This window comes from Ambystoma mexicanum, chromosome 2p (assembly GCF_040938575.1).
Source record: "Ambystoma mexicanum isolate Mex_15411 chromosome 2p, UKY_AmexF1_1, whole genome shotgun sequence".
NCBI lineage: Eukaryota > Metazoa > Chordata > Amphibia > Caudata > Ambystomatidae > Ambystoma > Ambystoma mexicanum.
The window spans coordinates 1,177,462,369-1,177,475,431 of NC_090923.1; the positions used below are offsets into that span (position 1 = coordinate 1,177,462,369).

Below are 13,063 nucleotides of genomic sequence, written 5' to 3' on the forward strand. Positions count from 1 at the left end.
TCCAAATCAGCACTTTGATCAGGGACTTCTCCACCCAGCTGGAGGAGGCCGCTGAGATAGTGAAACCAGAAGTCTTTCCAGGCTACAGGCAGATGGTTGAAGAGAGAGTCAACCTAGCTGATGCCTGTGAGACTCTGGAGCAGAAGCAAAAGTTGAAACAAGTTTTCTTGGATTTTCAAGATCTCTTTGCGGTGGACTCATATGACTGTGGTCGCACCGACATCCACACAACAACAATTCCCACGGACCCTGGCATGACTCCAGTGTTTGTGAAGCAATGTCGCTTGCCTCTCGCATCAATGGAGTCCCTTACTGAAATAATTAAGAACCTCGAGTCCTGTGGGATAATCTGTCCAGTCCACAGCGCCTTCAATAATCCGATGCTGGGGATATTGAAGCCAAACGGCCAGTGGAGACTCTGCGCCGACCTTAGGGAGCTCAACAAACGGGTCCATACTTCCCGATGGCCTCTTCCCTACATTGACCAAGGGCTGGCCCAGATCCAGGGGTCACAGGTATTCACTGCAATAGACCTGACCAATGGATACTGGACTGTACCTGTCAGTAGGGAGGACCAATACAAGCTGGCCTTTACCTTTGGGGGCAGCAGTACACATGGACCCGGACTCCCTTCGGATACATCAACTCCGGCAATGAGTTCAACATTTTTCTACATAAGGCTATGCCCGACCTAGGTGAGGGGGGTAGCATGGCCTATGTAGATGATGTACTCATTAAAAGCTCAACTGTTGAGGAACACATAGCGGAGATCCGTTATGTTCTGACGCAGTTGAGTGCTGCCGGAGCAAAACATTCCTTTCAAAAGGCACAGTGGTGTAGAACCTGTGTCAATTTCTTGGGGCATGAGATTACTCCTCAGGGTCTCTGGCCCCAGGAAAAGAAAGTGGAAGCCCTCCAGAAATTGAAAGACCCTACAACTCTGCGGGAACTAAGGTGCCTCCTTCGACTAACTAATTAAGTAGAAAGTTCATTCAGGACTAAGCAGAGATCACAAGACCCCTGATTCATCTTTTAAAGGCGGGGTCAAGTGGGAGTGGGGTCCAGAACAAGCCGAGGCAGTAACACAACTCAAAAGAAGCCTCTCACAAGCGCCTTGCCTAGCTTACCCTGTCAGAAACAAGTTCTTCTTCTTGGAGACAGGGTTCTCTAATGCATGCTTGACTGCAGTATTATACCAAAAGCATGACAAGGTCAATAAAGTAATCTCCTATACGAGTAAAACTTTATCCTCCATGGAGGAAAAATTCAACGACTGTGAGAAGGCACTCCTGGCAACGATGTGGGCATTGAAGAATTACCGCCCGTTTATCCAGGGGGAACACATCATAGTGGAGACTCCACACCAGCCTCTGCAATATCTCCAAAGTGACAGAATCCAGCCCAGAAATGTGAGTAATTTCCAAATTACTTCTTGGATTCTGTCAATGCAAGGCTTTCCTGTGGAGGTCAGATGTGGCCAAAACAAGAAGAGTCCCCTCGCGCAAGGTCTGGCTGACTTGCATGATTGTGCCAGAGAAAACTGTCTCGAGGACGAGAGTCTAAAAATCAAGGACAACATGGAGGCATACCTGAATTCCCCACACAAAATCTTTGAAGAAGACAAGTGTGAGGGAAGGCCCACTGTCTATGTGGATGGATGCTCTTACCATGTTGACAACAACAGGGAAAAAGAACAAGTGGCCGGCGTAGGGAATGCATGGGTGAATAAGACCCCAGAACCCTCCGCTGGGTACAAGATTGGTCCCGAAGTAGTCAAGTGGCAGAGTTGATGGCTGTGCATCAAGCCATCCTCACTGCTGTCCAACATCAACGCCACAAACTGGTCATAATCACTGATTCGGCTTATGTATGGAACGGGTTCGTGGAGCACCTGGTGAACTGGAAAACCAGAGGCATGCTATGTGCTAACAACAAACCCTTGAAACATGGGAAGTTAATTCACAATATTGATGATCTGGTCACCTTAAATGGGATGACCATCTACTGGAAAAAAGATCAGGGGTCATTCCAAAGTAGAGGGACCAGACAAAACTGGAAATGGAGTAAGGAGACCCCAGATGCTGATTTGATTACGGCTCAGAAGGGGGATCCAATAATTGGTAAGTTTTATCAACACATTGAGGACCCTGATAACTTTCCCCTGATGGATACCGATTACGTAGGGAAAGAGGACCTCAGAGTGTTGATGAAATGTCCAAAAATGTTCCGAATCCAAGACGGTTTGTTGGTGAGGAGATCCCTAGCTGGCCATGATCAGTGGGTGGTCCCTACCTCATTCCGAAGCCTGACGTTAAGTCACGCCCATGATGCGGCCACAGCCGGCCATAGGGGGTTTCATACAACACTTGAAATCTTAAGAGAGGTTGCATACTGGCCACGCATGGGGCAGGACCTCGACCAATACTTGAAAGGGTGTCTTGTGTGTGCACAATTTCAGCCAACATCCCTCACACACCGTGCGCCTCTCCAAAAGAGGAGGATGACACTGCCATGGTCAGATTTGCAAGTTGATTTCATCAGGCCCATGATTCGCTCCTCTAGGGCAAACAAGTACTTGTTAACCGTGACATGCTTGTTTACTAAATGGGTGGAATGTCTCCCGGCCCCAAACTGCAAGGCAGAAACAGCAGCTGCCCTGATGATCAACCACATCTTTTCACGTTTTGGACTACCCCAAAGGATAAAGTCAGACCGAGGTAGCCATTTCACCAGCGAAGTAATGACAAAGATGTGGGAGATACTTGGGGTCAAAAGGAAGCTAGGCATTGCTTACCGGCAAGCCTCTAGTGGTGCACTGGAGAGATAGAACAAAACAATAGTGAGCATATTTAAAAAGTTTGTGGCAGATTCTGGGCCAAGTTGGGATTTTCGATTACCTCTTGTCCTAATGGCCATCAGATCTACCCCTTCATCTGCAACTAAAATGTCACAGTTTGAGCTGATGACTGGACGCAGTATGGTGCTTCCCCAGCATCTGCTCTACAGAACCCAAGAGCAGACATTGATCAATGCCTCCACAACTCAAGAGTATGTTGAAAATCTAAGAAAACACCTTCAACATGCTTTTGCCTATGCTCAGCGAAATCTAGAGAGATCTGCAGACAGCATGAAGACTACCAGAAAAGAATACAATGTAGGAGACCGGGTCTACTTATACAATTTCCAAAAGAACCAGGCCCAACAGCACACATTTTTGCCTACCTGGAGGTGTCCTTTTGAAATTTGTAGACAGAATCTCACCAATCACCTACACAATTTGCATCCCCAAAGGCAGTTTGGCAGAGGGGGGAGATAAGTGGGTCTATATTAACCAACTAAAGTTCTGCCATCCTAGGCACACTCTGCAGCAACTGGAGGAGTCTTATGGAACCCCAGAAGGGGCCACTCCAGCTCCATAAAACTCCAACCATAAAATACTCCATATATAGTCCATGATTTACAATATAAAAATGTGTCCTGATTTTCAAAATGTATGTGTCCACCCCACTACATTAATAGTGGTGGGGAAATGTCTACAAATATGTTTTTGCTTTGTCATCTTAGGATTGGAAACCATGAAGACTAACCAAGGAGGACTACCCGGGGACCGGGAGGAAAGATCCGAGGGGCCCGGAGTATCGCTCAATACTCACATCAGGACTGGCGAGGAGAACCGATCGATCCACCCCTGATGGAGCTAAAGATGATGAACTTTGCCATTTGTGGAATCAGAAGAGAGGAAACTGACATCACAGTCTTGCGAATTCCGATTGATGGACGATAAATGCCAAATCGCAAGAGGGGGGGCTTGTGGGATGTTTTAATGCATTATTCCAGGCCCTGCAACATTCCTGTGCGCTGCTTGCATCAGGAACATCAGAATGGCCACTGGAAAGCATTATGCACGCTAAAATCACCCAGAAGAGTGCAGGAAAAATCTGAAAAATAGGCCACCAATCCACTTTTGCCTATGTCAGTGGTAACACAGGAGACCACTGCCAAAATCCATCATTGGGCTATCCACAGAGTAGCCTGAAACTACTTGAAAAAGCAATGCTGATTGCAAAAGAAACACAGAGCTGTTTGGAAATCCGTTTTTCTTGGTTGTCAAATTTGCAAAAATCATGGTTCACAAACCACACAAAAGATCCAACCTCCTTGTTGGGTGTTAAACATCATTCTACTTCAAGAATCCACATAAATATAATGTCAGCAGAAGTACATTTATCAGACGAAAATCCACATTTAAAGATGCTTGCTTGGGAAAATATGTTGAAAATAGGCGCAATACTGCTACTCGCCTCTGTCAGAAGCTGGTGATCTCTAAACATGTCATGTTAAACTTGTGTCTCAAAATGTAAATGTGGGGAAAGAAGAGACTTCCATCAAATGCAATATAGGTTGCCACTATTAATTTTCATGTTGAAAAAGACTGGAGTTGAAGATATGTTTGCCTATTTTAAATTTGTAACTTTAATTTTCAAAAGGAACAATGTCACAATTTACTGTAAGGTAACCTGATTCAGCTAAAACTTCAAAGAAGTTTTCCCCCACTGAAAACACACCATCCTTTTCCTTCCCACCAAAAGGAGAGGATATCTCATTTGGATGCTAATGAGAAGAGGAGACTTGCTCTGCTGCTCTGGTAAAGAGACAATGGGCTTCTTGAACTGAAAGAAAATGCTAATTTGGGTGTGAACAGAAACCAACTGCCCAGGAAGACAAGCCCATGTGACTCTCTGGCCCAGCCAAGACCTTGGAGGCAGAGACAAACCGTTTGTGGAGCACAGAAAATATGTTTGAGAAAAAGACTTATAGCAAATTGTATTGAACTGATAAAAATATGGAATTTATAGGTTATTAAAATGAAAAGTTCGCACAGTTTTAAACTAATCTGGAATCTGTGGGATATTCAGTGACTGAACCACGGAAATGTTCATATTCTAGCTATTGTGATTATGTTAGGAATATGAAAATTTATAGGGATATGTCCAGATGGTATGTGCATGTATGTAAAACAATTGGTACAGAACTGACACTGAGTAACTGCCCAAAAGCGCGAAGAACTCTCATTTGTGAACCAAAACTTGTAGGAAGAGGAGACGTTGACAGAAACGTACCTTAGTTAATCTGTAATATAAATATGTATTATTAACCAGTTGGGGATATTGCAAATATGTTTTTTTGGAAAAATTGATTTTCTGGGTTAAAACAAAGGGGAGGGTTTATCTCTGGACCATAAACACAGTGTCACTCTGACACATGATGCCACATCATGACACACTGTTCCCTTCTCAAATCAGGGGAGAGGGAATTCTTTTACCTATCAGATTCTTAGAGGGTTGGGCATAGTATAATCAGCCTGCCCACCCCTTTGGAAGATGGATAAATAGGGACTGTTGAGGACCAGAAAAAGATGCACATTCACCCATCACTGATCTACCGGCGAAGCGCTCTGCAGGAAGAACCCATATCCAGACTCCAGAACCAGATCCATACTCCAGAACCCTGAAGCAAAGGCCCAACCCAAAAAGCTGAACCCTTCTCAGCGGGCCTTTAAAATCTTGCAACCTGATTTTAACCCCTAAACTTCCACGGGGCCTAACCAATTCAACAGCCTGGTTGTGCTGTTTTGGCTGCTTCTGGACAAGAACCCTTGCTAGAATCCAAGATCCAGATCAGTCCAGCAGAGCTGTAACCCAGAACCAACCCGTCAAATCCAGTCCAAGAGACCAGATTGCATTGCTGAGAGCAGAACCAAGCGCCTGAGACCTGTCCGGTGGCGAGCGAATTCCAGCCAAACCTTTGACCAGATCTCTGACGGGCCCATTCCAAACCATAGTTGTGAGTGTTTAGCATGGAACTGTCCATAACCAACCTCTTAGTATTAAGTAATCCAATCCCACCCATTCCAACCTATCCAGAACTGCATTATAGAATCTCTTTTGCCTATCCTGAAATCCTTCTCCCATCCATATAATCCTGTGGTAATTGTAGTGATAATCATCTGTGCACTGATATTTTTCTGAAGAAAGTCAAGTGTCCTGGTGGACAAATGTCCAAGCGGAGGCGCCACTGCTCTGGTGGCTGGCTGTTGGGTATCTTGCATCTTCCTAGCCCCTTAGTACTTGTTGGTAAATTTTCAAAAGCGCAATCTTATTTGTAAAATTTTGACCCTTTTTGAGAAAAATGACCTTTACTAAACCCTCAGTAACTTCTGAACCGTAGATGCTAGAAACAAAATTTAAATGTCATTTTGAAACTTTCAAACAAACTAAGAACCGCATTCCAACTCCTTATAGTTTTTCCGTAAGCGCGTTTTTCGTGCGCTGAAAAGTTACCCGCGATTTTGCATTTGGCTCAATTTCACCACATGTAAAAATAGCTATTTCTTGCATTCAACCTCTGAATTCAAATTCCTATCTGCCAGTCATTCCACAATCATTGCTAGTGTCTACTTGAACCAATCCAAAGCAACTCTCACTAGTTCTGAATCCCATTTAGCGAATTAAAGTCATTTTAGCAATGTTTCCCATTCATTTAAAACCACATTTAAAAGCATTTGACCTGTTTTAAAATCATTCCTTTTCTCTTTAAGCTTGCTGGGGGGGGGAATCAGGATTGAAACTGCAATTGTTGATTGTTATTCCTGAAACCTGTGTGCCCGCATTCCATCTCTTCATATTGCATATTGGGGGGAGTGTGTAGTATCAGGGGGAAAGAGTGATTACATTGTCTTTGATTGAATTCATATCAAGTTTCATTTCTGTGCTGCATTAATTTCATATCATTGCATTTCATTTGAACACACACAAAGTTTTATTCTCTGCTACATCATTCTTCTTTTCCTACTCCTAATTGATTAAAGAGATTGTTGATTATTGTAATATTACCCATTGCTGACCATTGTATAATCATAAAAGTGTGAGTGACTTAGGTGGAGTGCTGGGTTGAACCTACTTACACAGCACATGAAAGAAGTTGGAAGACGAAGTTCAGAAGGGGAATGCTTAGTTTATGCACTCCTACCGTACATCATGGGGAAGTCCAAGATCTTTGTAGCTGTAGAAATCGATGTCCATACAGCACACTGTCTTTCACACGTAGCAATGTGCAAGACCAGAGGCCAGTTCATGGGTAGTGATGCCTCACTGAAATGGGCAAATGCAGATTTGGGGAACAGTGCTTTCATCAGATGGATGGGAGAAAGGAGTAGTGATATGCAGAGCATGGATGGTCATAGGTCAATACAAGCCTACCATCAACATAGGGCGAAATGGATGCAAGCCATTATGGTCAAAGCTTGCAAAACTGCTGACATGGGTCGAAGACAGTGGAGGACCCTTGCAGATTGTGCCACTGGAAAGACCAACATTCTGCTTCAGGAATAATGGCACAAGAAAAATGGGAGAGAACCAGAACTGTGGACGAGTTTTTGATGCTCCAGGAGTGGTGCATGGAACTGCAGTAATTATGGGTCATTATTGGGCATGTGGATCCAAAGCATACTTCAGACTGCCGAGAAACTGCAGAGGTATATACACAATGGTGAATGTCCACGTTCCAGCATTGGTGATCCCAAAAAGTGACTTGAGTATTGACAGTTTTCCCGAAAGCAGATGCTCACCTGAGGAAGAAGAGATCTGTGGACTGCTGACTCGAATTTCTGCCAAATCTGAAGAAGCTTTTCATCCAAACCCATATGAACATAGGCTGTTTAGCCTCACCTCATCTGTGTTCGCAACAATCTTCATGCCAAGATTCCAAGTTGGAGCAAATACTAAATGGTTGCAGATAACCAGATGGAAGTTACTGCTGACCAGCAACACAACCATAAAGGGATTCAACGCAATTAAGGAAGAGTTAAGGGCAATCCGATTGATGAATCTACAGAACAGATGTGTACTTGACATGATCACAGCTATGGATGGAGGTGTTTGCGCAAAAATTGTAGAATCATGTTGCACATTTATACCTTCTCACGATGAGGAAAATGGAAAACTCTAACAGAAGCCATAGGTATGCTGACAAAACTGCACAACCAGATGATTGATGAAACTGACGAAGTTGATGATGACAGTTGGTTTAGATCACTATTCTCATGGGTTCCACAATGGATGGCAGATGCATTTAAGTTCCTGGGAGCCCTGCTAGTGATGATATTGCTAGGATTCTGTGTTATCAAGATAATAATCTCTCAGTGCTAGAAAACTGTGAAAAAAGCCGTAGGAATGAAGATCATGATTGATGTCGAGCCAGGATGGAAGCCCAAAGACCTGACTCACGAGGAAATAAGTGACTTTGTGAAGGCCAGCATTCACGCACCAGAAGGAACAAAGTTCCTACATCCCAAGAAACATGGAATTTATGTGGAAGATGGATTTACTGCTGCCCGAATGGACAGTGTCAACTGATGACGTGGAACAAAGACGAACACGTAAGAACCGCAGGAAGCTTGAAAGGTGTAATAAAGATATGGACCCCAAAGAGACATTTCTTCAGACCATCATGTATAGACCCAGAAGATGAAGAAAGAATGGACTCAAACAATGAAGCAGAAGAGAAACTGAAAGAACTGAAGAAAGAGGTGAAAGTGGTCGATGAATCGCACAGAGGGGGGAGTGTAGAGGAGGTCCCAATTAAAGCCTGCACTCCAACCGCCCATTTCGAAGTTCCAGGAACGTTCACACCGAACTATGTGATGTATGATGAGCAAAGAAAAAAGCAGAGAGCCGCAGTGGGGCTTTGTCCAGTACCTATCATAAGAACAGCTCCTATTGAAGTACCAGTACCAATGAAAACATGGACAGGAAGATAACCATTGAGAAAGCCATATCAACATATGAACCGAAATGAAGATCGTCTGAGTAGAGTCCCTGAAGAAACCAAAAAGGTCTTAATGGAAGACGAATGGTGACGTCACAAGAACCTGGACTGACTCACATAGAGAAGATATAACAACCTGAGAATGATAAAAAGAGAAGAAACGCCATGAATAAAGGATATCGTGAACCTAAAGTGAAAGGACGATTTCAAACGTAAGAAGCTTTTCAACCAGTTTACACCTGTACATATGCTTGGAACCACAAGAAAGCTAAGAAAACCATGTGGCTTGCTATGCTTAGTAGAAAGATAGTGCGGCAAGCGCCACTATACATAATCTACCTCAAACGAAGCACATTATATAAGTGTATTTCCACTTTGCACGAGAAGCAGAATCAACCCGGGTTACTAAAGGCCACACGAGAAAAAGCTTCATATTTAGCAAAATCGAGAAGAGACGGCTGAAATGAAACTCAGCAGAGGCAACTCGTGCCAGGAAAGCCAAGGTCTTACCAATAGAAGAGACGAACAGTAGCTACATTTCATTGAAACTAAGAACAGAATATCCTGCCTCTGACAGGTCGAGATAAGAAGACGAAGGCAGGTGGTGGGTGAAACGAGAATCAAATACACAAATTGATGGAAAAGAGGCAAATTCACAGTGTCCGAATCACCTGACCAGCCGAGCAAGAATAAGCGAGGACTCACACCTACGCATGGCACCAGGCCAGGTGAAGATATCAGAATTTTTTCCAGACAGAAGATGCAATCTCGAGGCCAACCACAGTGAAATAATTGACACATGGCTACTAAAGTGATGATTGTAACATTAATTGGAGGAAGGCCTGGTATCTTAGGGGCACCCCACACCTGGCCGACCATTCTGCGTGCTGCTAAGCAAAGTGGAAAAGTATGCATGGGGTTGGTGCCAACCCAATCACAATGGACCAAATAATCTAGGGTCCTATGGTTAGTAGAACTGATGGGACGTCGTACTTTTAGTGACATCTGCAGTAGTCATTTTGAAGGAAGGGCTTAGATGCCCACCTGACAGTGTTTACCCAATCCCCTCACTCCGTTACCATATACAGATATAGTACCTGTATTAAAGCTACCTTTCCCGAACCAATAGAATTGCATGTCAACTTTTGAGTGTTACACGTCAATGATGAGAGTTTTCAGTATAAATGCTATGATTTTTGTGAAGATCGTTGGTGTTGAAGCGAGAAGGAAGATTGCGCCATTGCTGATATTCATAACTCCCTGTTTTTTTGTACTTGTCATTACACGCTTTGCCAAACCGTTGAGTTGGCCTTATTGATTAGTGTTGAAGTAATTATCTGCACCCCCATCCATCTCACGGGTGCTGCTATCTTGTCTTAAAGTGCTTCTGAGCAAACCTTGACTCTATGGGCCGGTTGGGGGTCTCAGAGCACAATACTGGTATGTTACATGCATGTCCTTAAATTGAGATACAGTATATACTTTAAACGTATCTAAGTTCTATTTATGGGATGAGTTTGAAATTGATAGCTATCCTTCCTACAGCATGGGGGACAATAATGGGGATTCATTGTTTAGTGTCAATGTATAATGCTTCCTGGCCAACTGCTATATTTAGTGTGGCTCGCTGTACTTTCCTTTGCAGTCTACTAACATGTATCACATTCAATATGTCTATAAGAACATATACATTTGTGTGGTGTTTACAAGAAAAACAATAAAGTTTGTAGTCAATATTCAGTCCATTTTGTATATTATCCATGCTGAAAAACAGCTTGGCTTACTGTTTTCGTAATTTCAAATCCCAATCTCCTCTTCTATTGTTGAGGATGAGCATTTCTAGGCCAACAAAGCAGAGGTCCTTTACTCTTCCCTGTAGGTGTGCGGCGTACCAGTATTCCGCCAGATGTTGACTCATATCTTGTTTCTTGATTCCTCGTATATATATGTTCCAGGTTTCGGACTCTCCGTTTGCCTGTCCTGCTGCCAATGCACTTTTAATTGCACACACAATTTATAGCGTTAACCACGTAATTAGTCTTACAGTTGATGACTTGTGTAATCGCAACCATATACCCCATCACAATAATCGGTTTTGACTTATCTTTAGCATGTCGATGTACTTTACATCTATCACATTTGTGAAAACCAATGACATCTTGGTGTAGCCAGTTTAAGGTTTTTTCTTTTTCATCCTCAAAATTACTAGGAATTTGAATCGTTTTCCAATAAAATTAACAAACTAGCATACATATAAGATGGACAGAAGCAACGGTTTTATCCTACAAGCAAGACAACATATTGTATTAGACAGTTAACAGTTCCTGCCACCTTTTCTACACAAAGCTTGTAAAATGAAGTGAACACTAAACACAGATCGAAGCAAAAAATAAAATACCTCTACCCTCTACCCGGGTGTCTTCTTTTTTTAATGTTATTACTTTGCCTCAGTGGACAAGCGATGTGGCCCTACTAGCAGGGCCCTAATTGGGCAAGGAGTTGACATTTACCCAGGCTTGTTGGTTTAAAAATGGCCTCCACCACATTAGATGTGGTTATGGCACCTACACTTAAAGTTGAGTACATGTATACATGTGCCAAAGCCAATCCCGCCTCTGCCAAAGTGTTAGAACCTGTCCATTCCCCCTTTTCTTCTCCCGAGTTGTGTCTTGCATTCAGTGTGGAAGCGTCCTTGACTTCAGCACTTAGACTTATGCGAGTTCCCTCCTCGTTTGTTCGACACTCCCTCCTGCTGATGCTCCTAGAAGATCTCATCTCCAAATGTGGTGGGTTTGCGGTGATGGCGGCTGACTTCTTTCAGTGGTAGCCATTGTCCTGTGAAAGTGTTGTATGGGGGGGCCTTTCTTAGTGGCATAAATGGACATCTCTCAGTGACGTGGAGGGACATGGATTCCTCATTTGTGAGTCTATAAATATCACAATGTGCCATTAAAAACACATCCATCGCCTCTCCTTTTAATTGGCATGGCCTGGCATTCAACTTTTCATCGTATCGAAGTATTCATCGAAGTATTTCCGTTGGCACTCCTAAAGACCTATTATTTAACTTGTCTGCAAGATATCGAATAGATCCTCGAAATCATCTACCACCAGGTTAAAAAAAAGTCTGTTGGTATTTTTGTCATAGTAGTCATTTCTCAGAGCCTCGAGATAATGTTGACATGTTCTGATTAGGTTTTCCCATTTTGACGCTAGCACTTTGATCTCTGATATGTGAAGTTGCTGGGTCTTCATGGAGATGCCCCCTTACTTTAAGAATCTGATAGTCGGTTGGCTGGTCGTCAAGCATTGCTGTCTTATAATACTGGACTGTGTTGGTCCACAGTGCATGTAAGTGATTAGTCGTGGCCTTGGGTTGTCTGCAGAGATTACGTTTCATTTTGTGTTGAAGTTTATTGGGTTTCCATCTTTAATCTGAGCAGCATTGTTTGCTGATTTGTGCTTTGTTCACGAGTGTCTGTGTGTTCTCTGCTTCAGAATTACCACCATATTTCAGTTTAACAGCTTTCTCTTTGCGATGCTAGTTTTTCACTAGGCCCAACCGAAGATGGCTGCCAAGTACTATGTATGACTGTCGTTCACTTTCATTTATGTTTGTGATTCTTTTCTGTTTCCCATATCCTGTGTGTATGCACAGTTCTAGTACTGGTATCATGCCATATTGAGTGTATTTCCGTGTGATGTTACTTATTTATCATTTTTCACGTTACGATCGCCCATGGACACGATCACTTCAAGATGGCCTCCGGGAGCATTCCTCGCAGTCGCGCACGGCATTCCTTGTTTATTTGCTGATCATCAAGAACACCGCCAGTCGAAGATGAAGGATTCACGATTCGTCACAGTATTCTGAGCAATTTTTGGATCTCGCAGGAGTGCACTTTCATGAAAGTTTCTCTGTGCTTGGGTTCATAAAAAAGAGTGCCTGTGAATGTCACTGCTGGCCGGGTTGCCACTTTGACCTCCTCTAGATTGGTTGCCATTGACTGCTGGGCCAATCACACTGTTTGGAAGCGGGTTTAGTAACACATGCTGTGCTCTGGCAAGCATATCTCTTCCAGCTCAAACTTGTGTTTCTTAACACATCTCCGCTCCACTCCGCCTCCTGGGACAATCGTTCATCACATGACCGCCAGAGCATGTGGATAAAATCTGCTGCGACACTGGAACTACTTGAGTGGTGCAGGAACATCATCAATGATGATGGTGGTACTTG

The 13,063-nt window shown here is 43.4% G+C and overlaps 1 protein-coding gene across 2 annotated transcripts in view; it reads right to left on the minus strand.

Annotated features, from left to right (window-relative positions):
• Positions 1–13,063, minus strand: part of LOC138567291 (three prime repair exonuclease 2-like) — a 77,496-nt gene that overhangs the window by 35,036 nt on the left and 29,397 nt on the right. The gene's annotated exons all lie outside the window — the stretch shown is intronic.